Source organism: Tachypleus tridentatus, chromosome 1 (genome assembly GCF_004210375.1).
Source record: "Tachypleus tridentatus isolate NWPU-2018 chromosome 1, ASM421037v1, whole genome shotgun sequence".
Classification (NCBI taxonomy): Eukaryota; Metazoa; Arthropoda; class Merostomata; order Xiphosura; family Limulidae; genus Tachypleus; species Tachypleus tridentatus.
Genome location: NC_134825.1, coordinates 166,309,457 through 166,324,792, shown reverse-complemented (window position 1 = coordinate 166,324,792; position 15,336 = coordinate 166,309,457). Strand labels below are relative to the sequence as shown.

The 15,336-nt window shown below is 37.3% G+C and overlaps 1 protein-coding gene across 2 annotated transcripts in view; it reads left to right on the top strand.

Annotated features, from left to right (window-relative positions):
* Positions 1-11,153: 11,153 nt before the first annotated feature.
* LOC143229818 (BTB/POZ domain-containing protein 6-B-like) overlaps positions 11,154-15,336 on the top strand; it is a 34,631-nt gene continuing 30,448 nt past the window's right edge. The window contains exon 1 of one of the 2 annotated variants that reach the window (XM_076462641.1): positions 11,154-11,199. The gene's annotated coding sequence lies outside the window, so the exon portion shown is untranslated. Of the gene's footprint in view, positions 11,200-11,670; positions 11,782-15,336 lie in introns of those variants that run through there. The other variant, XM_076462632.1, reaches the window with a different exon arrangement.

The window sequence follows — 15,336 nt, the reverse complement described above, 5'->3', positions numbered from 1 at the left end:
TCCCTTCTTAAAGCTATTATAAGTTCTATTCTTTCACTGATTTTTAAGTCCTTACTCATCACCTGTTGATGCGCTATGTTTTAATCTCGTGTTATCAATGTGTCATTGTTTCAGAATAGTGTTATCAATGTGTCATGGTTTCAGAATCGTGTTATTAATGTGTCGTGGTTTCAGAATCGTGTTATCAATGTGTCATTGTTTCAGGATTGTGTTATCAATGTGTCATTGTTTCAGAATTGTGTTATCAATGTGTCATTGTTTCAGAATAGTGTTATTAATGTGTCATGGTTTCAGAATCGTGTTATTAATGTGTCGTGGTTTCAGAATCGTGTTATTAATGTGTCGTGGTTTCAGAATCGTGTTATTAATGTGTCATGGTTTCAGAATCGTGTTATTAATGTGTCATGGTTTCAGAATTGTGTTATAAATGTGTCGTGGTTTCAGAATCGTGTTATCAATGTGTCATTGTTTCAGGATTGTGTTATCAATGTGTCATTGTTTCAGAATTGTGTTATCAATGTGTCATGGTTTCAGAATCGTGTTATTAATGTGTCGTGGTTTCAGAATCGTGTTATTAATGTGTCATGGTTTCAGAATCGTGTTATTAATGTGTCATGGTTTCAGAATCGTGTTATTAATGTGTCATGGTTTCAGAACTGTGTTATAAATGTGTCGTGGTTTCAGAATCTAGTTATAAATGTGTCGTGGTTTCAGAATCGTGTTATTAATGTGTCATGGTTTCAGAATCGTGTTATTAATGTGTCATTGTTTCAGAATCGTGTTATTAATGTGTCGTGGTTTCAGAATCTTGTTATTAACGTGTCATGGTTTCAGAATCGTGTTATTAATGTGTCGTGGTTTCAGAATCTAGTTATAAATGTGTCGTGGTTTCAGAATCGTGTTATTAATGTGTCATTGTTTCAGGATTGTGTTATCAATGTGTCATTGTTTCAGAATTGTGTTATCAATGTGTCATGGTTTCAGAATAGTGTTATTAATGTGTCATGGTTTCAGAATCGTGTTATTAATGTGTCGTGGTTTCAGAATCGTGTTATTAATGTGTCGTGGTTTCAGAATCTTGTTATTAACGTGTCGTGGTTTCAGAATCGTGTTATTAATGTGTATTGTTTCAGAATCGTGTTATTAATGTGTCATGGTTTCAGAATCGTGTTATTAATGTGTCATGGTTTCAGAATTGTGTTATTAATGTGTCATGGTTTCAGAATCGTGTTATTAATGTGTCATGGTTTCAGAATTGTGTTATAAATGTGTCATGGTTTCAGAATCGTGTTATTAATGTGTCATTATCAATGTTATCAATGTGTCATTGTTTCAGAATTGTGTTATCAATGTGTCATTGTTTCAGAATAGTGTTATTAATGTGTCATGGTTTCAGAATCGTGTTATCAATGTGTCGTGGTTTCAGAATCGTGTTATCAATGTGTCATGGTTTCAGAATCGTGTTATTAATGTGTCGTGTTATCAATGTGTCATGGTTTCAGAATCGTGTTATTAATGTGTCGTGGTTTCAGAATCGTGTTATTAATGTGTCATGGTTTCAGAATGTTATTAATGTGTGTTATTAATGTGTCGTGGTTTCAGAATCGTGTTATTAATGTGTCATGGTTTCAGAATCAATGTGTGTTATTAATGTGTCGTGGTTTCAGAATCGTGTTATTAATGTGTCGTGGTTTCAGAATCGTGTTATTAATGTGTCGTGGTTTCAGAATCGTGTTATTAATGTGTCGTGGTTTCAGAATCGTGTTATTAATGTGTCATGGTTTCAGAATCGTGTTATTAATGTGTCGTGGTTTCAGAATCGTGTTATTAATGTGTCGTGGTTTCAGAATCGTGTTATTAATGTGTCGTGGTTTCAGAATCGTGTTATAAATGTGTCATGGTTTCAGAATCGTGTTACTAATGTGTCATGGTTTCAGAATCGTGTTATTAATGTGTCATGGTTTCAGAATCGTGTTATTAATGTGTCGTGGTTTCAGAATCGTGTTATTAATGTGTCGTGGTTTCAGAATCGTGTTATTAATGTGTCATGGTTTCAGAATCGTGTTATTAATGTGTCGTGGTTTCAGAATCTAGTTATAAATGTGTCGTGGTTTTAGAATCTAGTTATAAATGTGTGGTTTCAGAATCGTGTTATTAATGTGTCGTGTTTCAGAATCGTGTTATTAATGTGTCGTGGTTTCAGAATCGTGTTATTAATGTGTCATGGTTTCAGAATCGTGTTATTAATGTGTCATGGTTTCAGAATCTAGTTATAAATGTGTCATGTGTTTCAGAATCGTGTTATTAATGTGTCGTGGTTTCAGAATCGTGTTATTTATTAATCGTGTTATTAATGTGTCGTGGTTTCAGAATCGTGTTATTAATGTGTCGTGGTTTCAGAATCTAGTTATAAATGTGTCATGGTTTCAGAATCGTGTTACTAATGTGTCATGGTTTCAGAATCGTGTTATTAATGTGTCGTGGTTTCAGAATCTAGTTATAAATGTGTCGTGGTTTCAGAATCGTGTTATTAATGTGTCATGGTTTCAGAATCGTGTTATTAATGTGTCGTGGTTTCAGAATCGTGTTATAAATGTGTCATGGTTTCAGAATCGTGTTATTAATGTGTCATTGTTTCAGAATCGTGTTATTAATGTGTCGTGGTTTCAGAATCTTGTTATTAACGTGTCGTGGTTTCAGAATCGTGTTATTAATGTGTCGTGGTTTCAGAATCTAGTTATAAATGTGTCATGGTTTCAGAATCGTGTTACTAATGTGTCATGGTTTCAGAATCTTGTTATTAACGTGTCATGGTTTCAGAATCGTGTTATTAATGTGTCGTGGTTTCAGAATCTTGTTATTAATGTGTCATGGTTTCAGAATCGTGTTATTAATGTGTCATGGTTTCAGAATCGTGTTATTAATGTGTCGTGGTTTTAGAATCTAGTTATAAATGTGTCATGGTTTCAGAATCGTGTTACTAATGTGTTATTGTTTCAGAATCGTGTTATTAATGTGTCGTGGTTTCAGAATCGTGTTATTAATGTGTCGTGGTTTCAAAATCGTGTTATTAATGTGTCATTGTTTCAGAATCTAGTTATAAATGTGTCATTGTTTCAGAATCGTGTTATTAATGTGTCGTGGTTTCAGAATCTTGTTATTAACGTGTCGTGGTTTCAGAATCGTGTTATTAATGTGTCATGGTTTCAGAATCGTGTTATTAATGTGTCGTGGTTTCAGAATCTTGTTATTAACGTGTCATGGTTTCAGAATCGTGTTATTAATGTGTCATTGTTTCAGAATCGTGTTATTAATGTGTCGTTGTTTCAGAATCGTGTCCAGCAATACAAACCTCATCATTAATTTTAATAAAGTATGTTTATTGTACTTGAAAACGTTCTTTTATAATATATATTATAGGCTGCTTAAAACAACTACAATGATGTGTTTGTTTCATCTTACAAATATATTCATGATGTTATTCTTTTTAATTTTATCTTTAGAATCAAAGTCACTTTGAGTTTATTAAAGAGCATGAAGAAAACGTTATTTCTTCTGTAAGTAAAATTTTGCTTTAACCTCATAGGCAACACATAAATTTACCCCATTATATATATATTTTGTACAGAGTTAACATGTTCTTTAGTAACAGTTTGTTTGTCTTTTATGAGGCTTAACAAAATTATCAACTAAGATTTAGTTTTCACCTTAACCCACCAGGCCCGACATGGCCAGGTGGGTTAAGGTGTTCGACTCGTAATCTGAGGGATGCGGATTTGAATCCCGGTCGCACCAAATATGCTCGCTCTTTCAGCTGTGGGGGCGTTATAATATGACGGTCAATCCCTCTATTTGTTGGTAAAAAAGTAGCCCAAGAGTTGGCGGTGGGTGGTGATGACTAGCTGCCCTCCCTCTAGTCTTACACTGCTAAATTACGGACGGCTTGCGCAGTTAGCCCACGTGTAGCTTTGCGCGAAATTAAAAAAAAAACAAAAACAAAACACTTACTGACGTATGTCAGTAGTTCTGTAACACAACCCACTGTTGCCAGTTGTCTTTCATGAATACTTCATTCATATAATTAAACCAAGTTCTTGCTGTCAAATTTTACATTCCAATTGCCCAGTGACCTTATTTTCAGGCTTTTGATCTCCGCGAATCATTTCGACAACAAAGCAAATTTTCGAAGCTCCTGACGTAATCAGTTTTCACTTTAAACTAAATTGTATGTGTACATGTTTTATCATTTTTCTTCTAAACAGTTTTTTAATATTAAATTTTAATTTCATGCAAAACAAAATAAAAATAATACAATAACAAAACCCACCCCTAACCGTTTTGCACTGACCCAGAAAATCAAGAATTTGCTTTTTGTAACTAGAAAACATTCTAGTTACAACATACAACAACGTACACGGACGTGAACTAAACAGCTAAATCAGAGGTTTATGAGACTTAGGGCCCAGCATGATCAGGTTGTGAGGGCGTTCGACAATTTGAGGATCCCGGGTTCAGATCCCCGTCATACGAAACATGCTCGCCCTTTCAACCGTGTGGGCCGTTATAACATGACAGCTAATCCCATTATTCGTTGGTAAAATAGTAGCCCAAGAGTTTATGGTGATGACTAGTTGCCTTTCCTCGAGTCTTTCGCTGCTAAATTACGGACGGCTAGCGAAGATAACCCTCCTGTATCTTTGCGCGAAATTCAAAACAAACAAACCCAAATAAGTCTACCAAACGGTTCGTGCATACTGGAATCCATACACTGCCATTTTCTTGAACTACACTGAAGTGTCATTTCGATGAAAGTGTCCCCACATACAGGATTGGACAATTGATCCACTTGAAGAAAAACCGTTGTAAACTTGTGGTAAAGATTGGACAATTATTATATGGAAATTCATTAAAGACGAGTACATAATATGATCAATCTATAAATATGTGTAATGTTGGACATTTCTAGTTTAAGTTGCATTGTCATATCTGGAAACTTACTTTTAGTGTGAGCATCCCTTCACTAAGTTATGTTTGCTAGACAGGATCGTCCAGGTAAAGAGAACCATTATGCTTCAGAAGAAATGCTGCAGAACCTCTTCGGTACTGTCACCTGTGTGCACGGTATCCAATTCAATCTAGTTAATAAAAACAAACAGAAACTTATGTTGTGGTGACGGGTGCTTCTCGCTCTCTCTCTTTTTGGTCAATAGTTCAACATTAATGTGTCAAAATACTATGATTATTTACTTGTTTGAGAGAGGGTTCTGTACTTTCAGTTTACCTCCTCTGGGATCTAAGCGTCCACCTGTGTGTTCGCCGTGCATGGTGACCCGTGAAGGGGAGGAGAGGATCCTCGTGGTTGAGGGGCCCAACTCCAACGCACCACTTTGGCCTTGAATTCCTGAAGACGGATGGTCTTAGGGTCCCCCCTCCCAATATCAATCGGCTAGTCCATTTGGGCTAGGGTCAACTGAGTGCCAGCGTAGGATGTCCTCAACGGGTGTAGTGGACATTATGTCTGCTCCTGGTGTTCGGGTATAGTGCTCACGAAACACTAGCGTCGCTGCAGTGACCTTATATGGCACTATAGTGAATCCCATGGTAGGGCTCCTTGGTGGATGGGGTCAGTGGGCACCGAAATATTCCTTTTTTATTAAGGATACCCCTCAAATTAAAAATAAGCATGACAGCATAAGGAAAAACCCGACTAATAGCAAACGACCGCGCATTAATGACTCTGTGTGGTCAAACTCCCAACTTGAATCTGTCCCGTGATTTTAATTATACATTCTTTACTGATAAACCCTTAGGACAGACGTCTCTATTTTGTTTATTCAGAAGGGTTTAGAAGGGCTTGCTGGCTCTCCTAAATCGGTAAAAAATTACGGTCTGGGGACATTTTAGTGGAAACATCTTCATCACAACATTCCAAACTCTTCTTGAAATTAAAGGCCATTGGGGAATATACCTATTGAGGTTACTCCTCATTTTACTTTGAATTCTTCCAGAAGAGTTATAGTTGAGAGGGATTTAAAGATCCTCGCAGGTTTCACCAGCCAAGGTGCTTCAGCCGTGCGCCAAATTTTTACTCGTAAAGACGGAATTATGGAGCCAACAAATGTGCTAATATTAATATTTACAACATCACGTCCTTCTACCAAAGTCAAGACAGGATATCTGAATTGTACGGTACGGCCCTATATTCCTAACCCTGTTAGATGTTTTCATTGTCAACGATTTGGTCATTTGAAAACATCTTGCCGTGTTCCATCGTGCTGGTAAGGACCATGATGCTTTTGAATGCTAACTGAAACCACATTGTGTTAACTGTAGTGGTCCACATCCTTCCTATTCTACTTCGTGCCCTAAATGGGTAGCAGAGAAAGAACTACAACGTCACAGGACAATTACTTACCCAGAGGCTCGGAAAGTACTACTCCAATACCATCTCGAACTTATGCTGCTGTAATCCGTTCCACTACTACAGTAGGAGTCCAGGCAGACCTTTTCGTGCCTCCTACAGAATTCTTAACAGCACATCTTAATCTAGTACCCTTCAAAATCAACAAAGTTAACAAATCAATATTTATTTCTATCTCTGTCTCTACCACATCTTCCAGTCATTGCCCAACATTACCTCGTTCAAGCCCAGGTGTTTCCATGGGACCTTCCTCTCTCGACACCCAAAAATTAAACAACCCATTCGTTTACGTTCTCATTCACTGGAACGTATATGTACAAACTCCGACCTTCCTACTCGATCCAGGGCAGGATCACTAGAAAGTGACCGACCCACATCCAGTAAAGAAAAAAGCGCGGTCCTAAACAGAAGGTATCCTTACAATATTCTCCTCCAAAATAAATAAAAATGGCCACACTAATCCAATGGAACTGTTGAGGTTTTCAATAAAATGTGAATGACATCAAGGATTTGATTGACTTTTATTATACCAAATGTCTTTCTTTACAGGAAACATTTTTAAAACTTACTAATACAGTCAAAATTCGACAATACTCCTTATACCGAAATGGCAGGTCATGTGTTGGACAAGGACATAGGGGAGTAGCACTGCTGGTTGATCAACATGTGCCCACCCGGTCTTTGTCATTGGATAAGCCCTTGGATGCTGTAGCCATCCCTATTTCCTTGGGTCGTACCATCACTGTTTGCTCTCTGTACCCCTGGAGAAAATTATAATCCATCAGACCCTGATGCCCTCATTGAGCAAAACTGGCACCTCCTTTTTTTAATTTTGGGGGATCTTAATGGGCATAATCCCCTCTGGGGTGGTTCTAGTATTGATGTGAGGGGTTGTGCTATAGAGCATATGCTCCTGAATCACAACCTGACTCTCTTCCTTACTGGCCCTTACACTTATTTTCATGCACCCAGTCAGTCATTTACTGCTATAGATCTTTCTATCTGCCCTCCTTTGCTTTTTACTTAGTTTTCTTGGGAGGTTGACATCAATCCATGGGTCAGTAATCATTTTCCTATCATATTAAATGAGAGATTGGCCTCAGTGGAAGCTGGACCAGGCCAACTGGTCCTCTTTCACTGCTCTCTCGGAACTTGATCCTGCCATCTTATGTAAGTCATCGATAAATGATTGTGTAGAAGCTGTAACTAACTGTATTGTTCGGGCAGCTGCTCAGTGCATCCCCAAAACTTCGACATCTTTGCCACGGCATTCCCGCCCCTGGTGGAATTCTGCTTGTTATATAACACGAAAAACTCAGAAACGTGCTTGGGATAAATTTCGTAGATATCCTACGTTTTCAAATCGCATTGCATTTCAGCAAGCCTGTGCACAGGCTCGGCGAGTTAGACGTCAAAGCCAGAAGGAAACTTGGATTAAATACACCTCCAGCATTTTTTCAATCACCAATTGAAAAGTCATATGGGAAAAGATCCGGATATTGAGTGGACGGTATACTTGTGGCCCCCCTCTCTATCTTAATATTCAATGGCCATGAAGTTGCTGATGCTCAGAGCATTGCCAGTACTTTTGGTGAATGTTTATCTCTTCAAACTCACCCCTTCCTTCTCAGCTATTAAAACACGAATTGAACATCTGCCTCTTTCCTTTACGACTTATTATCCCTATGACTATAATCACCCTCTTACACTGGTGGAACTCAAACTTGCACTTCGTTGGTCTGGCAATACATCAGTTGGACCTCATGATTTTCATTATGAGATGCTACGCCACCTCCTGCCTCTCTTACTGTTCTACTGGCTGTCTTTAACCAGATATGGCAGGATAATGTCTTTCTTGATGCTTGGTGCTAAGCTATTGTTCTCCCTATTCTTAAACTTGGGAAGGATCCAAAGATTCTTTCGAATTACCGTTCAATTGCTTTGACGAATTGTCTCAATAAGACCTTAGAGAGGATAACTAATGCTCGTTTTGTTTGGTTCCTCAAAGAACCTTCTCTCACCCACTCATTGTGAGTTCTGAAGCCAACGCTCCACGATACACCACTTAATTCGCCTTGAAACATCAGTCAGAGAAGCCTATTTTAAGCGACATTTTGTTTATATTTTTTTGATTTAGAGAAAGCTTATGATACAACACAGTGATATGGCATCTTGCGAGACCTTCACTCTTACGGATTGCATGGCAATTTGCCACATTTTATTAAGTATTTTGTAATGAACCGACGATTCCAGGTCCGTGTGGGCTCAACACTTTCTCGTTTTTTCCCACAGGAACTTGGAATCCCTCAGGACTGTGTTCTGAGTGTTACACTTTTTATTATAAAGATTAATGCCATCAATGAACAGTTACTCCCTACAGTTGCAAATAGTATTTTCGTTGATGACTTTCACATCTCCTGTTAGTCATCAAACATGAGGTTTATTGAGCGGCAGCTACAAACTGCAATCAATTATATACTTAAGTGGATCACAGCAAATGGTTTGCAACTTTCTTTCCCTAAAACTGTTTGTGTCCATTTCTGCTCCCAACGTGGTATTTATCCAGATCCAGAACTTCGTATTGATGATGATGTAATTCCTGTCGTCCCTGAGGCAAAGTTCATAGGTCTTGTACTTGACTGTAAATTAAACTTTATTTCACATATCAAGCAACTTTGTGTCAAATGTAGAAGAGCACTGAGCATACTCCGTGTCTTCTCTTCCACCTCTTGGGGAGCGAATCGAAACTCCATGCTTAAAATTTATCATGCCCTATCCGATCCAAACGTGACTATGGTTTATGGTTCTGCCAGAACCTCAGAACTGAAAATACTGGATCCTATTCACCATCAGGAGCTTCGGCTTTGCACTGTAGCCTTTCATACTTCTCCAGTCCAAAGTTTGTATGTGGAGTCTATGAACCCCCTCTGTATATTCGCCGTTTGGAACTGTTTCTTATGCATACTTCCAAACTTCGCTCTTTACCACAGCATCCTACTTGGGGCTGTGTTTTCCATCTTCAGTGGGGCACACGTTTTTATAATAGAAAATCTGCCATTATTCCTTTTAGCCTTCGTATTCGGGCATAATCAGTAAAATTGGATCTATCTTTGATTAGCATAGCAGTATCAACAGTTCGGCCTCTTCCACCATGGCTAATTTCTATCCCCAACTGTGACCTATCTTTGAGTCGTCTGAGGAAGGCCGGTACTTCTGACTGGAAATATCGCTCTTTATTTGCTGAACATTTTTCAAACGATCCATCCATTCCCGTATATACGAATGGTTCAAAATCAGGTGACTCTGTCGATTTTGCCATGGTTTGTTACAGTTCGGTTGTAGCACACAGAATCCCCGCTACAGTTTCTGTGTTCATTGCCGAATTATATGTCATTTCTTTTGCCCTGAATCATTTCAAACTTTGCAATATACGAAGTGTACGATCTATACTGATTCACTCAGCTGTCTATTGGCCCTGACATATTAGTCATGTTAGTTACCATCCTATTCTTATCAATATCCAAAACAAACTGGCCCATCTCTCTTTATCATTATCTCTGTCCAGTTTTTTTTTGGATACCAGGTCATGTCGGTATTCGTGGGAATGAGCTAGTTGACAGAGCGGCAAAGCCCATCTGCTTTGGCTCTATCTAAACTGTACCTGTTCCATACATGGACTATGGACCAGTTATCGAAACCCGACTGTACACCAGTTGACAGTCGACCTGGAGTGAGCAACGAAACAATAAGTTTTTCCAAATCAAACCTTCTTTAACTCTTTGGTCATCTTGCTTCTATAAAGATCGAAGGGAGGAAGTTATTTTGACTACACATTGGTCACAGATTTTTAACTCACCACATCCTTTTATCTGGAACTGATGCAGCAATGGTCTGTATACATATTTTACTATCATGCCGTCGTCACAACCAAATACGACGACGCCGTTTTAAACATATTTTTAAGGTAGGTTTGCCTTTAACTTTAGCCAATATCAAAGGTGATACGGGCCGTCTCACCAATGTTTTTACATTTTTAAGAGCCATTTGTATTTTTAACTTAATTTAAGGTTTTTATTGGACTATACACTATTTTAGCATGATTTCTTTTACACATTTTAATTTTTATTTTGACCTGAACTCAGGACTGGAAAGGCCAACTTTAGATGACTTACAATAAGATTGAACTTAATGCTTCAGTCTTCCTGGCTGGTCTTAATTTTACATATTTTTACCTTAATTTCCATTTGCCATTATAGTATACTACATCTTGTTTGGCACAGATAGCCTAGTAGCTTTGTGCCAATAAATGTGATATACCTACCTATCTTGTTTGATTTGAATTTCGCGGAAAGCTACATGAGGGCTATTTGCGCTAACCATTCATAATTTAGCAGTGTAAGACTAGAGGGGAGGCAACTAGTCATCACCACCCACCACCAACTTTTAGGTTACTTTTTTTTAATCAGCGAGTAGTGGGATTGGCCGTAACATTATAATGCCCCCAGATCTTTAAGGGTGAGCATGTGAAGTGTAACGAGGATTCGAACCCATGACACTCAGATTGTGCGTCCTAACCACCTGGCCATGTCGGGCTGATGGAATACCTCGCCCTGCTAAAATAATTTTTTAAGTCTTATGTAGTTTGAGTCATTAGTTTGGTTGTAAGATGTACTTGAACAGTAAATAAAACGCAAGCTGCAAGCACACTCGGTCGCAGTTCTGTAAGAATATTTACATAGTTACAGCAAACGTGTGCTATTGTAATATTTGGCAAGTAGGTGAGTAGTGTGTTACTAACGTTGTAAGTATTGTTTAATTTAACATTTTATGCTGAATGTTTAAATATTTATAATTCCGTATTTATTTGTTCAAGTCTAACTTTGTCACTAATGTCATACTTAAACTGGTTTTTCTCAACTTTTATAGTTTTTTAACTCGTGTGGTGATTCTCGTATGAAATCGGTACTCGGATGGAACCACATAGCGATATATTCGCCTAGGCGCCAACAAAAATATTAATTTTATGTTATTTGTCATTAAGCACAAAGCTATACAAAGGGCTATGCGTGCTCTGCTCATCACGGGTATCGAAGCACGGTTTCTAGTAGTAGAAGTCCACTAACATATCGTTGTGCCTCTGAGGGGGGGGCATTTTACCAAGAACCTTTTAATATGCATGTAATTAAATTTGCCCATGTCACGCAGTTAGTTTCAAAATCACAAACGTTTTAAGTTTAGCAGAAAAGAGACGTGGTTATCATCTCTGTGCTAGAAAATATGTCTTACTTTATAGGTTCCTCTGTCCATCAAGATATTACTATATGAATGAGTGAAGTCTATTATTCGTTGGACTGCTAACGGTAGGGTACAGTTAGCTCGATCTTATGAACTTTAGTGATTGTTATTTCTTATAAAATATTTAATCTGTTTGAAGTTAAACTATAGTTCATGCACTTAAGTTTTCATCGTGAACGAGAGAATATGCTTCAACTTTGATCATTACAGCGCTATTGTTTTAATGTTGTTATTAATATTAGAATATTTCTTCTTTATATTAGTTTCCATAGATGTTGGGCTTATAAAATACTGGTGTAGAACGTTTACATTTCAAATTTCGTTCACACATCTCGTTAACTGGGACACAAGTCACTGTAAGTTCAAGCTCGCCCACAGAAGTTTCATGATGGCGAGAAACCCACTTGATGTAAAAAATGTATCTCAAGACGCATGGTTTCGGTGTTAAAACTTTTATTGATGAAAAGTAGAGAACAACGTTTTGACCTTCGTAGGTCATCTTCGGGTTAACAAGGAGAGTTTGAAACGTTGTTCAGTAAAAGTTTTAATACCCATACCAGTCGTCTTGAGATACAAGATATTTTATTCTACTTTTATAAAGCATAAATCAGTACCACAAAAACTAAACTACGCGGTTTCTAGTTTCCAATATTTGTTGCTATTGTTATCTATATACTCCCCCCTTTTTGTTACTAAATCCGGTTTCTTGGTGTCTTTCACAGCGTACAAAAGACAGCTGGGAGAACGTAACAAATTAGCAGAAGAGGTTACCGAGTACGATAAAAAATCATAGAAGAAATGAAAGAACTAAAGCTGTTAGATTAATTTATGTGAACATAAACCTCGAATTCTTATCTTTATACTTAATGTTTCAAAAAGAGAATTATATCAAATATATAGGAAATGCTATGCATTATAATTTATTTCGGATGAGTGTTCGATTTATTATGTCGCGTATTAAGAGTTCAAATAGCCGGAAAATTTTCTTTTAATTCAGAAGTTAATTACATGTTAACATATATAAAATTTATGATATTTGTCAAAAAGATTGATGCAGGGGCGTCGAGAAGCAGGTTATGTCACCGAGTCCGTTTTTGAAGTCTTTATAAATTCGTCGTACATTCATGGGCGTTTGCAGAATACTTCTGGTGGGCGGGAAGTGTTAAATTTACATTTTTTGGATAAAAAGGTATTTTTTGAGGCAAAGCTATTTCCCGCAGTATTGCGATTTTTCTTAAAGTATATTATGAAAGTGAGAACACATTATCCTTTACCCCACATTTCCCTTAGCCTTCTAATTGACCCTGGGCCCTGGGACTGCAGCCGTCTGACGCGCCCCCCCCATCTCCTCAGGCCTGGATTGATGCATATAATTTATTTTAACACAAATATATTTTAATATACAAACAAATATACAATTTATAATAGCGGTTATTACAAATAGTTAATACAAATAATTATTTGTATACAATAGTTTAACAAACTTAGGGACAATACTGAGTCTTGTATCCAGTTTAGAACTGAATATTTTATCGACGATCCAGGATTACGATGAGCAAATTAATTCTGAGTTGATATTTTAACACCTCGTTCAAGCTAGCGCTGTCTTTTCCTGGTTGAACTCGCACCCTTACAAGCTGATGTCCTCGTAGAAATACTAACGTCCGAAGTTAATTTTCTGAAGTTGAACGGTTCCTAAAGTTTGAAATCTGTTAAACGTTCCTGGTCAAATTCTGTAGTTTTCCGATTAATAAGAGTTTAACCACAATCATAGCTTCCGAGGCTGACTGACTGTAGCTGACCAATAATGATAGTTATCTTTCGCCACGTCGGTCTTGTATGCCAATCATGCGAGATTCACAAACTTTCAACAATGTTAGAAAACATGTAAATAAAATATTGTTGATTCTTGCTCTCGAGAATTTTCTACAAATTTAGAGAACAAGCAGGACTTGCACGATACACATCCAACAATATTTCTCACGTGCATCAAACTGAAAAAACGTAGATATTAAAATAAATCTACAAAGGTAAATCAGTTACAATAAGGACACTATTATATAAATACCTAAAAAAAAACAGATAAGTGAAATTTGTGGAAAACGAATTGTTTATTATAAGTATGTTATAAAAATTTGAACTTAAATTTCTTTTGCACGTTAACGAACATTGGTCCTATAACAGAGATATGAACACAGTATAACGTGAAAGTTATAGAATATTTTTTTTGAGGTTAGAAGGAAAATGTGTGTGGAGTGAACCAAGCTGGTCGGAAAATTACCTGTATAGTGAAGGCAGGCAGAAACGGTGAAGTTTCGGAGGTTTAAGGTTGAGAGAACACAAATGTGTGTTCCATGTCGCTGATAGTGTTTGCAACTTTTATTCTTGAAGTAATGTCATCCTTACTGTTTATACACTGAACTAACGCTCTCGACTGCTGGGTTTGTACTATTCTGTGACGTACTATTGGTCATTGGCGCAGCAGGTGTCAGTAGTAGATACCCTCACGTTGTGCAAGAAGCTACAAAACTTAATGTTATGTGCATGCACGTTCCACCCTCGACAGTTGTCAAGGTTCCGTGGGAAAAAAGACTAGACAATTTTAAAGTAATTCGCGAGTGTTACTGGATATCTTTCGAAACCTGTTATTTATTGGAAATAAACTAAACGTTATCACAGAGTTCGTATCACTGACTGTATATATATATATATATATACATCAGTATGTTTTCACCACTGTGTGTGTGTGTGTGTTTGTTACAAAAAATGGCTGAATGACATAAATCAAAAGCAAGGTCACAGTAATGTCAGCTGTTAATTTTGGGACCGATTTTTTGCACTATTTTTGCTCTATAACTAAATGACAATCTGGTTTTGACGAAACGTGGTGGACTTGTGTAAAATACTCCTCACTGTTTCACCAGAAATGATCCGTATCCGTTGATAACGACGGACGTAAAGACACACGTTTGTATTTGTTTGAGAACCGAATGTAATCAATGTATCTATTGAGTGCCCCTCTAATTATAGATAGAATAACATCTATATTTGTTTGCTTTTGAATTTCGCACAAACCTACACGAGGCCTATGTACGCTAGCCGTTAATAAATTAGCAGTTTAAGACTAGAGGGGAGGCAGCTAGTATATCACCACCCACCGCCAACTTTTTTCCCAACGAATAATGGGATTGATCATCACATCATAATGCCTCCACGGCTGAAAGGGCAAGCATGTTTGGTGTGACGGAGATTCGAACCCAGGATCCTCAGATTACGAGTCGAATGTTCTAACCACCTGGCCATGCCGGGGCCTAACTTCTATATAAATAGTCTCTTTTTTTTTTCTTTTCCTAGGTATTAATTTCTTTACATCTAAAATGTGCAACTAAAAAAAACCGGATACATTTAATGATAAAGTACACAAAAACCTTCATTAGTTTTATAATGGTAAACTAATTCGTATATGTATTAAATATTAACGTATCCATTTCGTGTAAGTTTTGTATTAATAGAATTTCACAATTTGAAATAATATGTATTTACGATATTCATAATGTTATCTGTATATTTGTATGATAGTTTGCTCCAGATTTAAAGAAAATACCCAACAAAAACAGTTC